Consider the following 23,550-nt stretch of genomic DNA (forward strand, 5'->3'; position numbering starts at 1 on the left):
AAGGGCAACATTTTGCCCTTCGTCCTCCTGCTTTAAAAATGTATCATTAAATTAAAGGTCTTTTCATTCTTGAACGCCTGATTCAGTCAATTCTTTCCCTCTGCAAACACTCTAACATTTGCAACAAACTCTGTGAGCATCTTGGCCCATTCTTGGCCTGATCCAATAATGGCTCAAATGCCCATCTTGTTCCAGGAAAAAAAAAAAATCCTCTTGGATAGAAAAGTGAATACGATTCACACCTAATTGATTCTAGACACTATCCTAAGCACTTTCACTTACGTTCTTTCATGTAATTCTCAAAATAACTCTATACGGCAGGTGGAACTGTGCCTGGGGCACAGTAGACACACATAAAACACTTGTTGAATAAATGAAGAAATTGCAATTCCCATTTTACAGACTAGAAAACCACAGATGAAAGAGGTCGTGATGTCTGCTTGAGAACCCTCAGAGACCAAGCGGGTCTGCCTCTTTCTCATCCGTGCCATCTGTCCCCGGTGCCTGCAGAGCACGTGAAATGCGCTCTCCGACAAGGCTTGTGCTGCATCACCATTTGACGCCTAAGGCTTTTCTAAATCACTGTTGTCAACACTTACTAAGCCCCCTCAAGTAATCAGAGTCCTTTAATCCTCAAATGTGAAAGCAAAACGCAAGGCTTTCTCTTTGTGTCTTTATTGGATAAAAGTCTCTCCTGCATCTCATCAGACTTGGATATCAATTATCCATAGAAGTGTAGAGAAGCTCTCAGGAAAATTCACAGGCCAAAATTAATTTGAATGACTTTAATTTACCTAAGAGCCCATGAAGTAACTGTGCCTTACTGATACCATCTTTGCCGCACGGCCCTTTGTCTCCCTTATTGAGCATTAACTCCTGTGCAGGCTGCAGGCCCATCCCCTCCCTCCTCCACCCTGCACACCGCTCTGGGTCCTGATCCTTCCACCCCTGGAAGCTTATTCCTGTCTGTGGCCCATTGTTTGTGATCCCTCTCGGCACCTAAAAGACTTTCAAGTCTCCCCATGACTCATTAAAAGCAAGGCCGTTCTCCTGGTTTCACCACAGTCCCGTCCCATTTCCTGATTTACTGTTGCGTTAGCAGACATTTGTGGCACTTGTTGTCCCTAGTCTTGTCTTTCCAGCTGGATTGGATGTTTGTGGTCCCATCTGAAGCATTCTCCTAAACATATCTTAATTGTTCCCAGGTCAACCCTGGGTGTAAGAGGTGGGAGTTCTATTAAATACTTTTTTTTTTGAGGAAGATTAGCCCTGAGCTAACATCTGCTGCCAATCCTCCTCTTTATGCTGAGGAAGATTGGCTCTGAGCTATCATCCGTGCCCATCTTCCTCTACTTTTTTTTCTATGTGGGACACCTGCCACAGCATGGCTTGGTAAGCGGTGCATCAGTCAGCACCCGGGATCCAAACCAGCGAGCAAACCTGGGCCACCAAAGCAGAAGGTGGAAACTTAACCACTGCGCCACTGGGCCGGCCCCTAAATACTTTTGCTAAGGCACTCTCGCCCCTACTGGGCACCAGAGAGAGGAGGAACCCTGATGCTCTCTCACCTTTCATGGCCTAAGTTCTAAATTTCTTGTACAAAGAAGGAGAATCTGGCTGGTAATGGCAATTTATACACTTTTATTTCTCTTCATAAATTGGACTACAGGCTGTGTTGCTCGAGTCCAATTAGCCCAAAGTTGAACTTCCCGTTTCCCCTAAGACCTGCCACTTCTTGTCTATTCCTCACCTCACTTAATGACACTGCCTCCACCAAGCCACCACTTAATCTAATCATTTAACTCTTCTCTACCACCCATCATCTCTATTTCTCTCTCTCTCCTAGATTCAGTCAGCCAGTTCTTGTTACTCTTTCTACTAAATATTTCTGAAATTGTCTACTCCTTTCATTCCCCACTACTCCTCCCTTGGTTCACACAAGACATTATTATTGTTTTCTTGGACTTGTGGCAAGATCTCCTGGACTGGAGCAATATCTCCTTAACTAGCTTCTCTCCTCCTGACTCGCTAAACTCATCTCCAACCCATGTGCTGCATGGTTGTGTCACCCTTTTACTAAAACATCTTTCAGTGACTTTTTATAAAACCAATTCCAATTTTATTGCTGATTTCTAGCTTGAGTCCAATTGGAGAATATATCTTATAAAATCTCTATTTAGGATATTTTCTTAAGATTTTCTTTGTGGCTAAACATATGATCAACATTAGTCGATGCTCAATCAAAATAGGAGAGAATGCGTGTTTTCTGTTTCTAGTTTACAAAAAGTCTATATTCACGATCTATAGTGTCCACATCCTAACATGTTTCTATTAAATTGAGTTTGTTGACTATATTCTTCAATATATTATTTTTTAATGTGATATTTGGAATTCAAAAAGCTACTTATCAATAGCTATATTAGAATGACGTTTTGTTAACGTTTTCTTATATTTATAACTTTTTATTTGGAAGATATGATGTTGGATGCACAAATTTTTGCAACTCGGATATACTCTTTATTGAGTAAAACTTTTACTGTGACTTAGTTTTAAAACTCCAAGACTTTTATTTTGGAAATGAAAATGCCTCTTTTGATATGGCTTCTCTTTATCTCTCCAGCCTCTTCTTGGCCATTCCTACCTCTCACTTTACATGCTAATAATACAGCCTGCTCATGGGGCTTCAGCTCCTCCAAAATCCACTCGAAATGTTGCTCTTCCTGAGCTTCCCTGCGTAAGTATGGCTCCGCCTTTACACTGAGCTCAGCTGTCGGATCGTGAAGCCTCAGATTGATCTAAACGCTCTTCGTAAACTCAAAGCACCTGTCTTTACCTGTCTCTTCACCACAGTGTGTCATCCGCATAGATGTCTGTGTCTCTCACCGGACCATAAGTCCCTAAGAATATGGACCAGATATTCATCTTTTTTCCCCCAGAACAAAGCCTGGAACATGATAGCTTGCTTAATTTTCTTGTACTACACAAACCAAACTGAACTTCCAACTGCCACCTCTCTTTGGGCCTTATCCCATTCTGCCCCATCCTCCTGATGTCCAATGTGATTGATCATCTTGGGTTTCTGTCAACCCTTCACTCCCCCCTTGCTGTTTGACCTGAATTCTCCAGGATATGCTGGAGTGCTTCTTGACCAAGAGTCAGCTTCTCTCCCTGTTTCTTTTTGCCTCATGTTTCCTGGAGTAACTGCCCCTGCATCTGCACTCTCTGGCCTCAGAAGTGGTTTCTGGTGATTCAGCACCACCCCCTGGAGAAGGAGTTGGAGAGAACTGGGGCCATAAAACGTTGTGGCCATTCAATACGTTTTGTTCTGCATCTGTGCTCTCCAAGCCACTTTTTGTTTGTGGTTGGGCTCACCATATTGAAAAGTAGTTGGTCCATGGACCTGGGCATCTATGATCACTCAGAAGTTGTATTGCTCATTATAATTACATCAATTTGCATTCTGTTTTAATTAGTTTCCTGAAGAATTAGTTTGCATAACATAATTACTATTTTATCCAGATTTTTTTAAGTTGCAAAAAACAAAACTCAATCAAGCTAGCTTGTGTGTGGAGGGGGCGAGGCTCCCTTATGTGGAGCAATAAGGGAGACAGGGATCATCAGAATCCAGGCATAGAACACACGATGAAGGTAAACCTTATGGGAAAGTTGCCAGGAACTGGGCTGCCCCTAGAAACTGCCACTGGCTCCCCTCCCTCTCCCACAGGCCACACACTCTCTTCCTAATACCCTTTTCTTTCCCTGCACTATGCTTATCTTTCCTCTTCCTCATAGTGTCTACATATTCTTGGGATTTACGCCTTTATAAATTTGGCTTTCACAGCCCATCATGGCCTTTTCGGCTTTTCTCTGCATATTTTGACTTAATTTGCTTAGAGAGAGGGTTGGCTTCAGGTAATCTCTTTAGGCTGTGGAAAAATGTAGCTATAATCAGTCAACTTTGCTCCATCTACTATTTTGGCCAAATTGCTATCATCTCTCACCTGAATTAGTACAATGACTTTTCCTACCACCACCTTCCCCTACTCCCAATCCATTTTCCATACCCTTCAGAGATTTCCCATTGCCTTCATGATAAAGTACAGATATTTTAACACCCTTCGAAGACTCTTCATGCTCTAGCCTCATGATCTGGTCCCTAACTCTATTCCCTAGATCCTCGCACACTAAGATCCTCCTTTTCATCCTTTAGTTCTTAGCTGAAACATCACTTTCCTCAGAGAGGCCTTCCCTGGCCACCCTATATAAAATGGCTCCCACTCCTTCATAACATTTAAACCATCTAAACCATAACATCTAAACCAAAATGATCTGATATGCTTGTCTGTTAACTCTCTACCTTCCCACCAGAAGGTAAACTCTAGGAGGGCAGGGAATTTGTTTGGCTCATCCTCTGCTGTATCATCAGAATCTAGAACAGTACTTGGGATCATAGTTGCTCAATAATTTGGTGAATGAATGAATGAACAGGAAGGCTGTGCCCAGAGTTGGCATAAGACTTTTTTCTCTCTGACCCCTCTTCAGTTTTTTACTGCTATACTGTTTTCTGAGAGAAGTACAAAAAGAAGACAGTCTAGCCAAATGTATGACAGCTATCCCTGACACAGGCCTCTGTTGTTGTCCGTTCCTGTTGTGCAGACTCCTCCAAGATCCCTCATCCCCCCCCCACCACCATTGGTTGCTGACCTTGACCCCTTATCCTGACAGCCCAGGGCTGTCTGGACCTCAGAGGCCTTTCTTCTTCCCTGTTGCCTGGGACTATCCCGAGCCAACCCAGGTCCCTGGGGTGCATTCCAAACAGAGACTGCATGTATATCAATATTATTTGGAATAAGGAAGAGACCTAATTAGAGCTTTACAATCCCTGGACTTCTCCCCACCTCGCTGTCCTTGATGCACAGACACAGGCCAGGCTCTTCACTCGTGCTGGGGACGTAAAGTTGACTGACTAACACCTTAGGACACAAACAAGCCAAAAAGGCACAGTTTTGCAAAGAGATTTAAATATGCATCTGCCAGAATGGTCACTTGCCAAGCGACGTTTGTCTTCCTTAATTCCACCACTTCACATCTAAATCCAGAGTTAAACGCACTGTGCGTTTGGTGTCTGAAGACTCAGAGAACCACTGATGCTGCTAAAATTGAATGATCTAACTCTAAACCGCCTTTGAGGCTTTTGTTGAGGAACTTCGGGCAGTCCTGCCAGAACCTGAGAAATACCTTTGGGGCACTTTGCACAGCACATTGGCCCGGCAGGAGCATTGTGTACACGTCGATCTTGGAAATGGATTGCCTGGTCATCCAACAAATGAGGCATTATGCATTTGTCTGGTTGAGAAGAGATAAAAAAACATGGGTCAGATGGAGTGAAATGTGGCCAACGTTTGGCAAGGGCTTTCCAATGAAAAGAAAAGATCTTTAACACAGAGCAGCTTGCAGTTTCAGATCTCCTAGGAGAGAGAATTTCGTGTCTGTAATGAGAAATTTTATATCAGGTGTTAGATTCACAAAATGAGCAGGCCACTTTCTGGAAGCCTGACTGCTGAGGACAGGGAGTCACTGTGCTCACAGCTGGCTTGGGGCTGCCCGAAGGGAATAACTTGTGGGGAGGTTTGAGGACCCGACCTGGCCGCCGCCCAGCATGTGGAAGAGCACCGAGTTATCCAAGAAGAGGCAATGGCTGAGCCCCAGAGAATCTGAGAAGACAAAGAAGCCAGTGTTCTGCCCTGGCGAGCGCCAAGAAACCTCCTTTAACCTCATTGCTCTCCCTCAAACATTTAGCAGTAAACGCATCCTTGTGCTTCTAAGGGTAGAAATCTTCTATCCAGGATCAGAATCAGATAACATGAGTTTGGATGTATTTGAAAGTAAATGGGAAAAATGGAAAATAATGATGATGTAGTTCTATCAAGAAGGCTAAATGGGCTGGGACTTTGGTGGTTTTGAGGTGGATTCAGTTCTTCATTTCCTGGCACTTGGATGTTTATCTCTGTGCCTTTGGGGGATACGGTGACTCATGTGCATGCAGGGTCGTGCAGTTCTTTCTGATTGTGATAAGCACTCAGAGCTAAGGCAAGCTGAGGTCAATTTTGCCAACTGAACTATATTGTTTAGCTCATAAGGTGTTTCTCTAAATTAAGTCAAATCAGTAAACATTTGTCAAGCATCTGTCTATCAGACGAGAGGCTAACGCACGAAAATGAACAGAATTTGAAACGCGAGGAAATGAAAAACAAACTGGCAGCGTGAAGATTATAGCTAATCTTTTCTGGATTGTCTCTGCAGACTTAGAGACAGGAAGTAAACTAACAGCCAAAAAGGAAACTTTTTCTGGGAAATCTCCCTCTAAATAGCCAAGACAAATATTTTGATGTGGGAGAAAGCGAAAATTAAAATGAATGTAAAACTGATCTTCACATTAAGATGTTAGGTAAGTCAAACAACTTCAATAAAAATACTGAACACTTACTATGTTGTGTTATATGGTTATATGAAATTAAAAAGATACAGCTGACATCTTGAGGACAAATTTAAACGTATATTATTCTGTGCAAAATGAACATTATACTGTGTAAAAAAATGTTCCTTTGTCCTCAAAACTTTTCTTGTTGTTGTTGCTGTTTAGGGATGTTATATGGAGAAGAATAAAAAAATTATTGTATCTGAAGTTCATCAATTTGACAAAGTCCATCATGGATTCCTTGTGCATCAAATGAGGAAGTGTAGACTGCGTGATGGGATAATTAGGTGGATTTGTATTTGGTTAATTGGCCGTACCCCAGCAGCATTTATTTATTGATTGATGTCTGCTGCATCCCAGGAGGTTCTTGAAAGCGTCAAGACTATTGGGGCTAACTGAAATGTCACATATCTTTGCTTCGGATTAGAATTACATCAATTTTGGGGCCACCTGGTGGCCAAGTGGTTAATTTCACTGCCTCCCGCTTCGGAGACCCAGAATTTCGTCTGTTCAGATCCTGGGCGTGGACCTAGCACTGCTCAAGTCATGCTGAGGCAGCGTCCCACATAGCAGAACCAGAAAGACCTACAACTAGAATTTACAACTATGTACTGGGGGGCTTTGGAGAGAAGAAGGAAAAAAAAAAAAAAAAAAGATTGGCAACAGATGGTAGTCCAGGTGCCAAACTTTAAAAAAAAAAAGAATTACGTGACATTCATTCAGCAAACACCAGATAAGAAAAGCAGGAAAGGACATTCAGAGTGTTTGCAATTCATTCCCTCTTCCAGCTACCTTAAACTCTATCCTTAAATGAGGTCAGATCATCAGAAGTCCGGATATATGGTCTTATGGTGGCTTCTGGGTCGCATTAAATTAGCCTCTCATAAAATGGCCTTCTCCACCTGAAAAACATCAAGAATTTTAAAAATAAACTTTTATTTTAGAATTGTTTTGGATTTACAGGAAAAATTGTGGAAATAGTAGAGAGAATTCTGATCCACTCCACGTCAGTTTCCTCTATTATTATCTTATATCAGTAAGGCACATTTGTCACAATCAATAAACAAATTTTGATATGTTATTATTAACTAAAGCCCATATTTTATTCAGAGTTCCTTAGTTTTTGCCTAGCGTTCTTTTTCTGTTCCAGAATCCATCAAGGATACCACCTTATATTTAGTTGTCATGCCTCCTCAGGCTCCTCTTGACTGTGACATTTTCTCAGACTTTTCTTGGCTTAGATGATCTTGACATTTTTGAGGAGTCAGCCATTTTGTAGAATGTCCCTCAGTTGGGATTTGTCTGATGACGTTTTGGGTTTGTAGGAAGATCACAGAGGTAAAGTGCCATTCTTATCACATTCTATCAAGGGTTCTTGCTATCAACAGGACTTATCACTGATGATGTTGACCTTGGTCACCTGGCTGAGGTTGTGTTTGTCAGGTTTCTCCACTGTAAGGTTACTCCCCCTACCCCTTTCCATCCTGTACTCTTTGAAAGCAAATTTCTATGAGCAGCATATACTTAAGGAGTGGGGAGTTACACCCTACCTCCTTGAGGGTGGAATATCTGCATAAATTACTTGGAATTCTGCTTGGGAGATTTGTCTATTCTCCCCAATTTGTTTACTTATCCAATCATTTATTTACATCATTATGGACTAATGGATATTTATTTTATATTTTAGGCTATAACCCAATACTATCTTACTTATCTTGTTACTCAGATTGTCCCAGCTCTCACCGTGGGACTCTTTCAGTTGGCTCCCGCGACTCTTCAACATACCCACCTCATTGTAAGTTTTTCTTCTCTTTTCTTTTTCAGCACTTCCTTGCTCTCTGGCACTCTAAGAGGCTCCAGGCTCATCTTGCATATTTCCTGTCCCAGTGCTAGATGCAGCCATTTCTCCAAGGAGCCCTAGTTTCTTTTAATGAAGAATGGTATTGGAAACTAAAAACCACGATCTAGACCCTAGTGTGCTTGTTGCTATCAGAGGGCAGGGGCCATTGCTTCTAGGCCTTCTTAGCTGACAGACCAAGGAAAGATATGTGTGTATACTAACTAGTGTATACACACACTCACATAAATATTTCTATTTTAACCATCTGTATCTCTGTTGAGTAAACATGGGTTCATACTGATGTATCCAACTCTAATCTGTTACCACAAGGATCATTCTAGCCTTCTCATCTTGCTTCTCTGTAACCTCCTACTCCAACAGTGAGAAACCTGACTCCCACATCTGCCATCTATTTACTTCATTGTTCAATTCCAATACATGTGTAGAGTGGTTTCAGAATCGCTAACCTGTACTCCCTCGAGAAACAACTTTACCAACTAGACTACAGTGTTTATGTACCATTTATTTTGCCTTTAGTCTTACAGTTGGAAATTATTGAGGTCAGCACATTTTATACTCACTTCCTTCAGTGAGGTTGTTTTATAATATAGTTAGATTCTTTTGCCACATTCTACATTTCATCCTGGGATCTCCCAACCTCCTAAATGAGTTTTAAAATTTGCATATATTCAGATTCACTGATTGTACTGTAAAGTTCTATGAGTTTTTACAAATGCATTGTGTCATGTATCTACCGTTAAAATATCATACCGAATAGTTTCACCAGCCTAAAAAACTCCTCTGTACTTCATCTTTTCAAGCGTCCCCTCTTCCTGAGCCCCTGGCAATCACAGATCTGTTTACCTTCTCTATAATTTTGCCTTTTTCAGAATGTAATATAAAATGGAATCATACAGCATTTAGTTTTTTCAGACTAGCTTTTTTCACTTAGCAGTATGCATTTAAGATTCTTCCTTGTCATTGCATGGCTTAACAGCAGTAGGGCAATTATAATGTTAGTTGTACAACATGGTGTAGTGAAGAACACAGGCTCGGAATTCAGACCACCTGGGTGCTGCGACCTCCCAGGATGTGTGAGCAGGGCTAGGTTACCCAGACTTCCTGGGCCCCAGTGTCTTTGTTTGTAAACAGGAATAGTAAATGTATCTATAAAGTATCAAGCAGCACCTGGCTCAATAGACATTAGCTGTTATTATAATTTATTATACTATTTTACATATAATATTGCAAGCACTTTGTAGACATTCTTTTATGCCTTCCAAGAAACTTTCAAAGAAGTATGACTATCCCCATTTTATAGATGGAGACCCTGAAATGCAGAAACCATAAATCAATGGGATCAGGACTTGAACCCAGGCCTATCATAGTACAAAGGCCCTGATCTTTTAACTTTACTATGGTGATTCTCAGGAGCACGAGAGAAGTTCCCTTTTATTCAGCCCTAGACAAATTGCATCTGGAACATCATCTTCACTTTGAGTTGTCACTTTTTATGAAGGACCAACTAGAAAGAGCGAAATAGATGACGATCAGAGTGGTGAAAGATCTGGAAAACCTTTTAAAAGAGGGGCTACTAAAGGAGCTAGGGATGGTTGGTTTAAAAAAAAAGTTGGGAAGGAAATATAGCAAAATGTTAACAACGTGTATCTCAACGGTGGGATGACACGTAATTTTCTTTTCTTCTTTATATTTTTTAGATTTTAAAAGATGAACATATATTTCTTTTTGCTGTTTTTGCTTTTGGTTATGAGGTGTAATTGACATATAACATTATACTAATTTCTGCCGTACAACATAATGATTCAATATTTGTATATATTGCAAGATGATCATCACAATAGGTCTAGTTAACATCTGTCACCATACATAGTTACATAAAAATTTTATTTTCTTGTGATGAGGACTTTTAAGATCTACTCTCTTAGCAACTTTCAAATATGCAATACAGTAGTATTAACTATAGTCACCAGGCTGTACATTATATCCCCAACTTAACTGCTTTATTTCTGGAAGTTTGTACCTTTTGACTACCTTCACCCATTTCTTCTACCCCCTGCCCCCGGCAAACACCAATCTGTTCTCTGTAGCCATGAGCTTGATTTGTTGTTCTTGTTTTTTAATTCCACATGTAACTGAGATCATATGGTATTTGTCTTTTTCTGTTTGACTTATTTCACTTAAAGCCCTTTCATTCCATGTATTTCATATTGTCCCCGAGGTCCTTTCATGTTTTCTCAAATGGCAAGATTTCATTCTTTTTTATGGCTGAATAATATTCTATTGTATATATATACCACATCTTCTTTATCCATTCGTCCACTGATGGACACTTCATGGTGTTTCTATATCTTGGCTATTGAAAATAATGCTGCAGTGAACATGAGGATGCATACATCTTTTCAAATTAGTGTTTTCATTTTCTCTGGATAAATATCCAGCAGTGGAATAGCTGGGTTGTATGGTAGTTCTACTTTCAATTTTTTGAGGAGTCTCCATACTGTTTTCCATAGTGGCAACAGCAGTTTACATTCCCACCAACAGTACACAAGGGTTCCCTTTTCTCCACATCTTCACCAACACTTGTTATCTCTTGTCTTTGTGATAATAGCCATTCTAACCGGTGTGAGGTGATATCTCATTGTAGTTTGATTTGTATTTCCTTGATGATTCGTGATGTTGAGCATCTTTTCATGTACCTGTTGGTTGTCTGTATGTCTTCTTTGGAAAAAAGGCTATTCAGATCCTTCACCATTTTTTAATTGGATTCTTTGTGTTTTTTGCTATTGAGTTGTATGAGTTCTTTACATACTTTGGATATCGACCCCTTCTCAGATAGTACATGATTTGCAAATATTTTCTCCCATTCAGTAGGTTGCCTTTTTGTTTTGTTGATGATTTCCTTTGCCATGTAGAAGCTTTTTAGTTCGATGTAGTCTCACCTGGTTATTTTTGCTCTTGTTGGCTTTACTTTTGGAGTCAGGTTCAAAAACTAATTGCCAAGACCATTGTCAAAGAGCTTACCACTTATGTTTCCTTCTAGGAGTTTTATGGTTTCAAGTCTTACATTCAAGTCTTTAATCCATTTTGAGTTAATTTTTGTGTATGGTATAAGATAGTGGTCGAGTTTCATTCTTACGCATGTGGCTGTTCTGTTTTCCCAAGACCATTTATTGAAGAGATTGTCCTTTCCCCATTGTTTATTTTTGGCTCCTTTGTCATAAATTAATTAACCTTAAAGATGTGGGTTTGTTTCTGGGCTCTCTATTCTGTTCCATTCATCTATGTATCTGTTTTTATGCCAACATCATACTGTTTTGGTGACTACAGCTTTGTAATATGGTTTGAAATCAGGAAATGTGATGCTTCCAGCCTTTTTCTTTTTCTCCAGATTGCTTTGGCTATTCATGGTCTTTTGTGATTTACTTTTCTTCTTTGCACTTTTTAGATTTTTAAAGATGAATATATGTTTCTTTTTTTGTTTTATGTATTTTTTTATAATTACTTTTATAATAAGAAAGAACATTTTAATAAATCATAGTTAAAAGTAAAACTTGAGTGATGGATGTTAACTAAATTTACTGTGGTAATCATTTCATAATATATACATGTATCAAATATTTATACACCTTGAACATATACAATGTTGTATGTCAAATATATCACAATAAAACAGGAAAAAAAGCTATATATAAATATCCAGCACAACATTTAGGCCCTTTTCAAAAAAATAATTGTTCAGGTTTTATTTTGAAATCTAAGACTGAGATTTGAAATGTATGTTTGAAAATATAACTGTTATTTTCCTTGTGAATTCTATAAATACAGTTCACATTGAGCACAAAGAAAAAAAAAGAAAGAAAGAAGAACTTGATAGTCTGCTCTGTGAAAGACAGATTAAATGTTTTGCTTATGATAGAGTTTGGGCCCAATGTGTGAAAATTAGCTACAGGCACATTTGGGCTCAATATAAATGGAATTGGCTAATGTGTGAGGCGGCCAACTTCCCTCTACCAGAAAGAGCTTAATCATAGGCTGGGGTCAGGATAGACCAGTTGACCTCTGAAATCTCTTTCAACTTTTATTCTATAACCAGGGCTTCTAGTTATGAGCTCAGAGTGTTTTTAATTGCTTTAGCTCATGATGTACAAATTTATGTCAATATAAGTGCATTTAGTTTATTAATCTATTCAGCCACCTAAGAAACACTTAGCAATTTGTTTTATGTACTGAGAAGAAGTGAACCTGTATTTCTTTAGAATTGAATTTAGAATTTTTACTTCTGCAGACTAGACTTCTTCCATCTTGTATTAGTTTCATAGGGCTGCTGTAATAAATTAGCACAGACTGGGTGGCTAAAAACAACTTATTCTCTCATAGTTCTGGAGGCCAGAAGGCCAAAATCAAGGTGTTGGCCAAGCTCCCTTGAAGGCCCTAGGGAAGAATCCTTCTTTGGCTCTCCCAGCTTCTGGTGACTGTAGGCATTCTTTGTGGCTGTATAACTCCAATCTGTGTCTCTGTCTTCATGTGGCCTTCTCCTCTTCTTAGTGTGTCTCTCTTCTATGTGTCTCATACAAAGACATTTGTCATTGGATTTAGGGCCCACTTGGATAATCCAGAGTCATCTCATCTCAAGATCCTTAGTTAATTCTCCAAAAACTCTTTCTCCAAATAAGGTCACATTTACAGGTTTTGGGATATAGACATATCTTTTTGGAGGTCCACCAATAGTTGGTGAGATATTTTAATCATTGTCCTTTTGACATTAATTCCTTATTCTAGTTCTTCCTGCTTCTATCCCTGCCAATCTTCCTGCTCCATCTCCAACACTTAGTCCAGCCAACTCCTACCTTCTTAAGAGTTTCTGCTTTCACCTCCTCTAGGAAGTCTTCCATGATTGCTGTTGTCTTGTTCACCCCATAGGCCTGGCATTTAGTGTGGTCTCTGCTACATAAAAAGAGCTTAATAAGTGTTTGTTGAAAAAATATTAGCAAATCGAATATAGCATTTCATTAAAATGATCATACACCGTGATAAAGTGGGATTTATACCAGAGATGGTTCAACATCTGCAAATCAATCAATCTGATACACCACATTAGCAAAATAAGGAATAAAAAATCCCATGATCATGTCAATGGATGCAGAGAAAGCATTTGACAAGGTCCAACATCCATTTATGATAAAAACTCTCAATAAAATGGGTATAGAAGGAAAGTGCCTCAATATACTAAAAGCCATATATGACAAACCCACAGCCAACCCCATACTTAATGGTGAAAAACTGAAAGCCATCCCTCTGAGAACAGGAACAAGACAAAAGTGCACACTTTCACCACTCATATTCAACATGGTACCGGAGGTTTTGGCCAGAGCAATTAGGCAAGAAAAAGAATTAAAAGGAATCCAAATTGGAAAAGAAGAAGTAAAACTCTCACTGTCTGCAAATGACATGATTCTATATATAGAAAACCCTAAAGAATCTACAAGAAAACTATTAGAAATAATCATGAACTACAGCAAAGTTACAGGGTACAAAATCAACTTACAAAAATCAGTTGCATTTCTATACATTAATAATGAACTAGCAGAAAGAGAGCTCAAGAATACAATCCCAACAAAAAGAATAAAATATTTAGGAATAAATTTAACCAAGGAGGTGAAAAACCTATACTATAACTATAGACCTATACTGAAAACTATGATTATTGTTGAATTATCAACTATTGTTGAAAGAAGTTGAAGAAGATATAAAGAAATGGAAAGACATTCCATGCTCATGGATTGGAAGAATAAGCGTAGTGAAAATGTCCATATTACCCAAAGCAATCTACAGATTCAGTGCAATCCTGATCAGAATCTCGATGACCTTCTTTGTGGAAATAGGACAAAGAATTCTAAAATTTATATGAAACAACAAAAGAACCCGAATAGCTGAAGCAATCTTGAGAAAAAAGAACAAAGCTGGAGGCATCACAATCCCTGACTTCAAAATATACTACAAAGCCATAGTGATCAAAACGGCATGGTACTGGCAGAAAAACAGACACAGAGATCAGTGGAACAGAATTGAAAGCCCAGGGGCCAGCCCGGTGGTGCAGCAGTTAAGTTTGCACATTCGGCTTTGGCGGCCCAGCGTTCGCTGGTTCACATCCCAGGTATGGACCTACACACCGCTTGTCAAGCCATGCTGTGGCAGGTGTCCCACATATAAAGTGGAGGAAGATGGGCATGGATGTTAGTTCAGGGCCAGTCTTCCTCAGCAAAAAGAGGAGGATTGGCAGCAGATGTTAGCTCAGGGCTAATCTTCCTCAAAAACCAAACAAATTAATTAATTAAAAAACAAAAGAATTGAAAGCCCAGAAATAAAACCACACATGTATGGACAGCTAATCTTTGACAAAGGAGAGACAGTGTCTTCAAGAAATGGTATAGGGACAACTGGACAGCCACATGCAAAAGAATGAAGGTAGACCATTATCTTACACCATACTCAGAATGGATTAAAGGATTGAATATAAGACCTGAAACCATAAAACTCCTAGAAGAAAATATAGGCAGTGCACTCTGACATTGGTCTTAGCAGTATCTGTTTGTTTGTTTGTTTGTTTGTTTGTTTCTGAGGAAGACTAGCCCTGAACCAATATCTGTGCCAATTTTCCTCCACTTTATATGTGGGTCACTGCCACAGAATGGCTGATGAGTGGTGTAGATCCATGCCTGGGATCAGAACCTGCAAAACTGGTTCCTGAAGCAGAGCATGCCGAACTTAACCACTACGTCATGGAGTTGGCCCCAGCAGTATCTTTTTGAATACCATGTCTACTCGGGAAAGAGAAACAAAAGAAAAAATAAACAAATGGAACTACATCAGACTAAAAAGCTTCTGCAAGGCAAAGGAAGCTATGAGAAATACAAAAAAAAACAACCCACCAACTGGGAGAAAATTTTTGTAAATCATACATCTGACAAGAGATTAATTTCCAAAATATATAAAGAACTCAAACAACTCAACAACAAAAAAACAAAGAACCTGATCAAAAAATGGGCAGAGCTGGCCAGCCCTGTGGCATAGTAGTTAATCACGGCATGCTCCACTTTGGTGGCCCAAGTTCACAGGTTCAGATCCCAGGTGAGGACCTACATCACTCATCAAGCCATGCTGTGGTGGTGACCTATGTACAAAATAGAGGAAGATTGGCACAGATATTAGCTAAGGACTAATTTTCCTCAAGCAAAAAAAGAGGGAGATTGGCAACAGATGTTAGCTCAGAGCGAATCTTTCTCACCAAAATAAATAAATAAATAAATAAATAAATAAATAAAGGGCAGAGGATATGAACAGAGATTTTTCCAAAGAAGATATACAGATGGCCAACAGGCATATGAAAAGATGTTCGATATCACCAACTTAGGGAAATGCAAATCAAAAGTACAATGAGATATCACCTTACACCTGTCGGAATGGCTATAATTAACAAGACAAGAAATAACAAATGTTGGAGAGGACGTGGAGAAAGGGAACCCTCGTACACTGCTGGTGGGAATACAAACTGGCACAGCCACAATGGAAAGCAGCAAGAAGATTTCTCAAAACATTAAAAATAGAAATACCATACCATCCAGCTAACCCACTACTGGGTATTTATCCAAAGAACTTGAAGTCAACAATTCAAAGAGACTTATGCACCCCTATGTTCATTGCAGCACTATTCACAATAGCCAAGACATGGAAGCAACACAAGTGTCCATCGACTGACGAATGGATGAAGAAGATGTGATTTTTATATATATATACACACACACAATGGAATACTACTCAGCTGTAAAAAAGACAAAATCATCCCATTTGCAAAAACATGGATGGAGCTTCAGGGTATTATGTTGAGCAAAATAAGTCAAACAGAGAAAGATAAACACCATATGATTTCAGTCATATGTGGAAGATAAACACATGGATAAGGAGAACAGATTGGTGGTTACCAGAAGGGAAGGGGATGGCAGGGCGGGGGGGGGGAAGGGGTAAAGGAGCACATATGTATGGTGACACATAAAAACTAGACTATTGAGAGTGAGCAAGGTGCAGTTTATACAGAAACTGATATATAATAATGTACACCAGAAATTTCACAATGTTATAAACCAATATGACCCCAATAAAATAACTTTAAAAAATAGAATAAAATAAAAAATTTTAAAAAGCCTGTTGAGTAGATTAAACCAAAAAAAAAGAAAGAATAAATGAACCTATCAGAGGAGGCCAATGATAATGCCCACCTTTCTTTTGAGTTACTGAGAAGTGGTCAGTTTTCCATGAGAACTTCAGGGAGAAGATGAGACGTTAGTTTTAGAAAGTATGTTAATTCTAGAAAACCTTTCTATTGAAACCACAGCACAGATATTTAAAGAGAATGAGACGTTTAACCTAGACAGTTTTTCATTCTTAAGGCACAAGAATGTAGGGCGTTAAAGACAAATGCCACACTTTCCACTTTAATTAACATTGAGCAGTTCTGGACAGTGGGAGGTTTTGTGTGTGTGTGTTGTGTTTTTGAAATGAGGAGAATAGGTTTCTTCTGACGGAGGCGTCACAGTGTAACTGGGGCAGGAGAGTGAAGCAGATAAGGGGCGTTGTTCAGACTAGGAAACTTGTCTTCCTGAGGGAAGCCCCAGCTGTGTTTACCAGAGATAACTTGGCTTATTAAAAGTGGTTAAAATGGCACATTTTGAGGCTTTGTAATTGATTTAAAAATTGAAGTTGCTGCCTGAAAGCTCAGCCACTTGTTGGGAACCTACCTTTCCCCCTCAGTAGCTTTTTGAGAGGTGAGGCATGGTTTCAGAAACCATAAACGGTGTGACATTTGACGTCAGAGCTTGATCCTGAATTGAGTGTTATTTTTTACCCGGGATTAGAGTCTCTGAGGCCCATGCTTTGAGATACGTCTCAAGGATTTTGCTTCTTGGGGAAGAGTTAATGAGTGTAGTGAGCCTGTTCGCCTTCTCTCACTGCCTGACTTCTGGGAGAGAAATGCCTGAGTCTGACTTTCCACTCCACCCTTGGTGAGTTTAACGTGGAACACGAGCCTTCAGACTTACTTTGTGAACTGGCTGGGGAAAAGAGCTTCAGTACAGAAGAGGCCTGGATGAACTAGTGTTTCTTGAGTTGCAAAGTACCCGGGACAGTATGCACCACCACACTGCAGAATATTCCACTTTTATTTGAGGATGTTATAGATATTTAGAGCTGCTTTTGAGAATCCTCAAGGAGAATATGGACAGAAAATATTGATAATGTAGTTTTACCTTTTACAGGCAAAACTATAAAGTACAGTTTGTCTTCAGTGTTTTTGGTGATTTGAGCACCTCAGTCAACAGCAAATCTAATCATAGCTCCTGGTGCCCACTCTGTGTCAGAGAGTGTTCTGGCAATGAAGCCATATCATCAAGCAGAAGAGACAAGAAATTCTGCCTTCATGGAGCTTACATTCTAGTGGGAGAGACAATTAGCACATCCACTAAATTATATAGAATGTTAGAAAATGGTAAGTGCTATGGAAAAAAGTAGAGCAGCGTAAAGGTGATGGAAAGTGGGGGTCAGGTTGCAGCAGTAAATAGGGTGGCTGGGGTGGGCCTCCTTGAGAAAGGGAGATTTGTGCAGGAAGTGAGAGAGGTTAGCTATGTGACTGTCAGGGGCCAATGGATGAAGGCAGGGAGAATGGGCAGTGCAACGAGGGCCTTAAGACAGGAGTGTTCTGGTGTGCCTGAGGACCAGAATGGTGGGAACCAAGGGAGGTGAAGAAAGAAAGGTCAGAGAAGTCATGCTAGACCAGATTACGTCAGGCCTCATAGCTCATGACATTTGGTTTTTACTCTGAGTGGAATGGGGAGCCTCTGCAGTGCTTTGAGCAGAGGAATAACACGATCTAACTTGAGTTTTAAAGAGGATCACTGACCACCGTGTTGGGAATACTCTGCAGATGTCAGGGGAGAAGCAGAGAAAACAGTTAGAAGGCAGTTTCAGTAAATGCAGGTGAGAGATGATGGAGATGTGAATCTGCAATTAGATGCGGAAAAGTGAGGAGTGGACAAATTCTGGGCATGTCTGAAGGCAGAACTATCTTGATTTCCTGATGGGTTGGACGTGGTGTATGAGAAACAAGCAGAAAAGTCAAGGATAACCCCATATTTTTTGCTTCAAGAATGGAAATGAAGAAGTTGCCGTCAACTGAGTTGAGGGAGGCTGCAGGCAGTGTGCTGTGGGTGGGTGGGAGGTGTCGATGAGGAATTTGGTTTTACTTCTATCTTTTAGACACTCAAGCAGAAGTATCTAGCAGGAGTTGGTTTACAAGTTTGAATTCAGAGGGCAGGTCTGGGTAGGAAACATAAATTTGGGAGTCAGTTTATAGATAGTATTTAAAGCCCCTAAACTTGGTGAGATGACCCAAAGTGAGTGTAGACAGAAATGAAGACTAAGAAGTGGCCCTAAAACACTCTCTTGTTTAGAGATCAGGGTTGAGAGGAGGAAGCAACCAGAGAGACTGAGAGGAGGGACTAGTGAGGAAAGAGATAAAGGAAGAGAATCTGGCATCCTAGAAACCAAGTGAAGAAAGTTATCAAGGAGAAGGGGGTGATTGACGTCTCTAGGGCTGCTGAGAGAGCAAACATAGTGAGCGCTGACCGTCGCATCTAGAGCGTGGAGGCCTTCGATGACCTTTGCAAGCTGAGCTTGGGTGGGGAAGTGAGGGTGAAAAACCAGTTGAAATCAGCATGAGGAAGGAATGGAATTAGAAACAAAATATTTAGATCCCATTCTTTGGAAGCGCTTTGCTGCTTAGGGGAGCAAAGAAGTGGAGCAGTCACTAGTGAGGAAACTAGGGTCGAGAGAAGATTTTAAAATAGGAGAAATAGCAGCAGATATGATGATAAGTAGAGCACGAAAAATTGACAAAGTGGGAGATGGGTGAACTGCTGGTTCAATGCCCTTGGAAGGGAATAGAGCTGGTGGGAGAATGTATTCTGTCCAGGAGCAGACACAGTTCATGTGCAGTAGCTGGTGGATCTGTGGGTGCAATGCCAACGGGTGGGCAGACGCGGTGCCAGCAATGTATGGAAGTCCTCTCTTCTGACTTCTCCTCTTTTCTCAGTGAATTAGAAAGCAAAGTCTTAAGCTGAGAGTGGGAAGGGGGAGAAGGAGTTATTGGAGGTTTGGAGAGCGAGGAAATGGTGTGAAATTATGTTGAGAACAGTGGAGAAAGTATGAATAGGGATGCACAGTCCCTGTTCTGATTGCCCAGTAGTGTCAAGGGCCCACTGGAAGTTTGGGGTTTGGCATCATGAATTTCAAGTACAACCAGTTGACTAGCTTGTGTATTTTTCTCCAGCCACTTCAGCTGCATCGGTGAGGGCATGCAGTAGGCACAGCTGCATTTAGCCCAGTGTGTGGTCTTGCCAAGGGAGTAAGACAAGTCAAGACAGGGGCAGGGAAGTCCAAGGTCTATGCAAGTCAGTATTTAGAAATCTCCAAATACGCATTGGCTTGCAAGCCCTCTGTATTAGTTTTCTGGGGCTGCCATAACAGAATACCACAGACTGGATGGCTTAAACAACAGGTATTTGTTTTCTCACAGTTCTAGAGTTCAAGATCGAGCTGTTGGTTTGGTTTCCTCTGAGGTTTATCTCCTTGGCCTCCAGATGGCCACCTTCTCACTGTGTCCTCATATGGTCTTTTCTCTGCATACACACGTCTCAGCGTGTTCAAATTTCCACTTCTTATAAGAATACCAGTCAGATTTGATTAGGTCGAGTCTAACGGCCTCATTTTAACTTAATCACTTCTTTAAAAGTCCTGTCTCTAAATACAGTCACACACGGAGGTATTGGGGGTTAGGGCTTCAACATATGAATTTTGAGTGTATATGGTTTAGCCCATAACACCCTCCCTCTGTGCTATTCACCCCAGGTAATCATGTCAACAGGCCACTTTATTTGTATACGTTTGCTGTAATTTTCTGCCCCTGGAATGCAAAAGGTATACAGACTCTCCCTTCAGGGCCCTTCAGGCAGCACGTGTTGTTTTTCTACTCCTTACTCTCCAATGCTTGCAAACATTTTTGATCCACAGTAAAAAACATACGCTGTCTTTGACCCAGTACACACATACATAAATACGTAACTGAAAACAGTTTCCACAAAGCAGTGCAATGCACTTTGATGGTTTAGAAATTTTCGGCTCTATTCTGTTTTTTAAAAATCTCTGCAGAGATCTCTGTAAGGCATCTCAAACGAATAATAATTACATAGTTACGTGCAAATAATAGTGTAGTAACGTAAGCGCTGAGGAATGACTTAAATAAAATTGGAGTCTACATGTAAGAGAGAGAAAATCCTCATTCATTAGAATAGGAAAGCAATAAATTTCTCAAAAGTTGAACAGAGACATAGAGTATATGCATATTATTTAAAAACATGGAAGCAACGCATAGAAGAAACAGTTAGAAATATTGAGAGTGGCTGCTGCTAGGGAGAGGGATATGGCGGGATGTGGGGGTTGGGGAGGTGGTGACAGAACTTTTTTTGTTTTTGTTAGCTTTTGAGCACTATTTGACTTTTTAACCATGTATATACATTGCTTGACAAAAATAAAAAATAATTTTAAAAAACCGCACATAGTGTATGTGGCCACCTAGTCTGCGGACTCTTAGGGACTGGCCTGGCTGAGTTTCTTGCGGGATGCCCACACCACCACCCCAAAGGTTTATAGTTGCTTTTTACTCAGAATTCCAAACTGTGCATTTGACACTATTTGTATTTTTGACTAGCCCTAACCAACCCTTTTTCAGTCCACAAAGGCACCTCTTTCTTTGAAAAGAGAGGCGAGATAACCAGGGGTTAAGAACATGGACCTTGGAGCCAGACTCTGGGTTCAGATCCCAGCTTTGCCTCTTTACCAGCTGTACAACTTCAGGCAAGTCTCTGAACTTCTTTGCCTCCCAACTTCATTATCTGTAATGTAGCCATAATAACAGTATTTACTTCTGGGACTGTTACGAAAATTAAATGAGTTTTCATTTTTTTAAAGAACAGTACCTAGCAAGTTAAATACATAAAATTTCACAAGAAGGTGGTACTTATCCTTTTTGAATCTGTAGATTGAGAAAATACTTTACACTCAAAGTTACCATGAATTCAGTTATTATAATAACTATAAAATATATATAAAATATTCCAATTTAATTTTAACATATATTATAAAATAGTTCATATTTTGTTTATCACGCCTGGATCTGCACAGTTAGCAAAAGAGTATATCTGCGGATAATGCTCAGTCCATAGACAATGTTCGATGTGCATATGGATTTGCAATAAATTTGAGGAGTTCTGGAGTTCGCAGCACACATATAGTGCCCACACATTGACCCTCAACGTCTGTAAACTAGGACCGATAATTGGTCGTCTTAAATTGATTAGAATCCTGCCAGAATATTTGTGTGGAAGCTACACTAATATGATCTCCCCCCTCCCCCCACCAGAATCACATCCCAAGATGAACCTGTGAGAGCTGAGGGAAAAAAACCCACACAAAGTGTAAGAGTTTTTTCCCTTGGAAACTTAATATAAGAGATTATTGACTATTGCTCCTGGGAGGCATGCTTAGAATGCAATTGTAGTTAAGAAAACTTACATCTAATTTATTCCGTTGCCTGAGAATTGACTGTATTAATAGAAAGGGTTGGTCAGGAGCAGAAGTGGGGGATGGTTAGAAAATAAAAGGTGTCTGTGTGTCTTTGCACTCTCTAGGGGAGAAGGTACCCTGATCTGTGAACACAAATATTCCAATCTCTATAACACAAATATCACTACATTATGGAGATACAAATCCTCATGATTGCATTAATTAATTTTTTATTATCTTCGTTTGTTCTGATCCAGGTTTACCAAACAACATTCTGGTGATAATTTGGCTTCTTGTGTAGGTTTGTCTATGAGTAAAATTGTGCTTGGCACTATTATTTTTCACTGTAAGTGAATAAATCAGCATTCTGGATTATGCAGCAGTTGCTGTGAATGAATTTATTCAGCATGCATTCCCGACGGAATCCTCAACACTAGGTGCCCAGCAGAAGGACGGACCTGAGGCACAGGACGCTGGAATGAGGGGACCACAAGTACTTCTGCCCCACTCCTAGCTGTTGTCTGTAGGTGACATCTCTTCGACTCATCTTTTGTAGCCCAACTTGGCCCAACATAGAATCCGCCATTCCCAATACTGCTGTAACTTTGGGTTTTCCTAGTAAGGAAAGTCCCCTACTATATTGTTCTCCCCAGGAAAAGTAGGCTAAGGTGCATTTTTGGCTTTGACACTGAGTTCTGATTTGGAATGTGTGCTACATCAATTTCATTAACTACCACTTACATTCCAAATTGATTCATCCAATTCGGCAGTCATGTTGAGCACTGGAAAACACATTTCATTGGGAGATATAGGATTATAAAGATGGATTATGAAAATGAGGAAGCGACCCAAGGGTCCACCAACAGATGAATGGATAAGCAAAATGTGGTCTACACATACAATGCAATATTATTCAGCTTTAAAAAGGAAGAAAATTCTGACACATGCTAAAACATGGGTCAGCCTTGAGGAATTGTGCTAAGTGAAATAAGCCAGTCACAAAAAGACAGATACCGTATGATTCCATTTTTATGAGGTGCCTAAAGTAGTCAAACTCATACAGACAGAAAGTAGAATGGTGGTTGCCAAGGGTTGGGGGAGGCGGGAATGGGGAGTTGTTTAATGGTACAGTTTCAGTTTTGCAAGATGAAAAGAGTTATGAAGATGGATGGTGATGGTAGCTTAATAATATAAAAGTACTGACACCGAACTATATATTTAAACGTGGTTAACAAGGTAAATTTATGTTATGTGTATTTTACCACAATAAAGGAAAACTGAAGAACAAAAGATGGATCATGGTTTCAGTCCTAAGGTGCTTACACCCTCTAGAAGAGGCCAAACAGGAGGGTGGGAATAGCGTTATGGGAATGCAGACTAAAGAGAGGTCAATACTGAGAAGACTCCGGCCCATTTCACGAAGAAACTGCCATGAGAGGTAGGTCATTATGTAATTCCCTCAAATGTTTAAATTCCATGGAGCAGAAGCCTCCCATTCCTGCTTGAAGACCCGAAGGCGCAGGAGAACCTGACCCAGGTTTGG

At 40.1% G+C, this 23,550-nt stretch overlaps 1 long non-coding RNA gene across 2 annotated transcripts; it reads left to right on the plus strand.

Moving 5' to 3' along the window:
• The first annotated feature begins 6,312 nt into the window (after positions 1 to 6,312).
• On the plus strand, positions 6,313 to 23,445 carry LOC138918400 (uncharacterized). 2 transcript variants are annotated; one of them, XR_011427769.1, is made up of 3 exons: positions 6,313 to 6,448; positions 8,205 to 8,273; positions 23,280 to 23,445. It is a non-coding gene; the product is annotated as an uncharacterized lncRNA (long non-coding RNA). The 2 variants fall into 2 exon arrangements; XR_011427770.1 differs by lacking the exon at positions 23,280 to 23,445 and adding an exon at positions 22,265 to 22,394.
• Positions 23,446 to 23,550: the final 105 nt, after the last annotated feature.

The sequence above is a fragment of the Equus caballus genome, chromosome 17 (assembly GCF_041296265.1).
Source record: "Equus caballus isolate H_3958 breed thoroughbred chromosome 17, TB-T2T, whole genome shotgun sequence".
Classification (NCBI taxonomy): domain Eukaryota; kingdom Metazoa; phylum Chordata; class Mammalia; order Perissodactyla; family Equidae; genus Equus; species Equus caballus.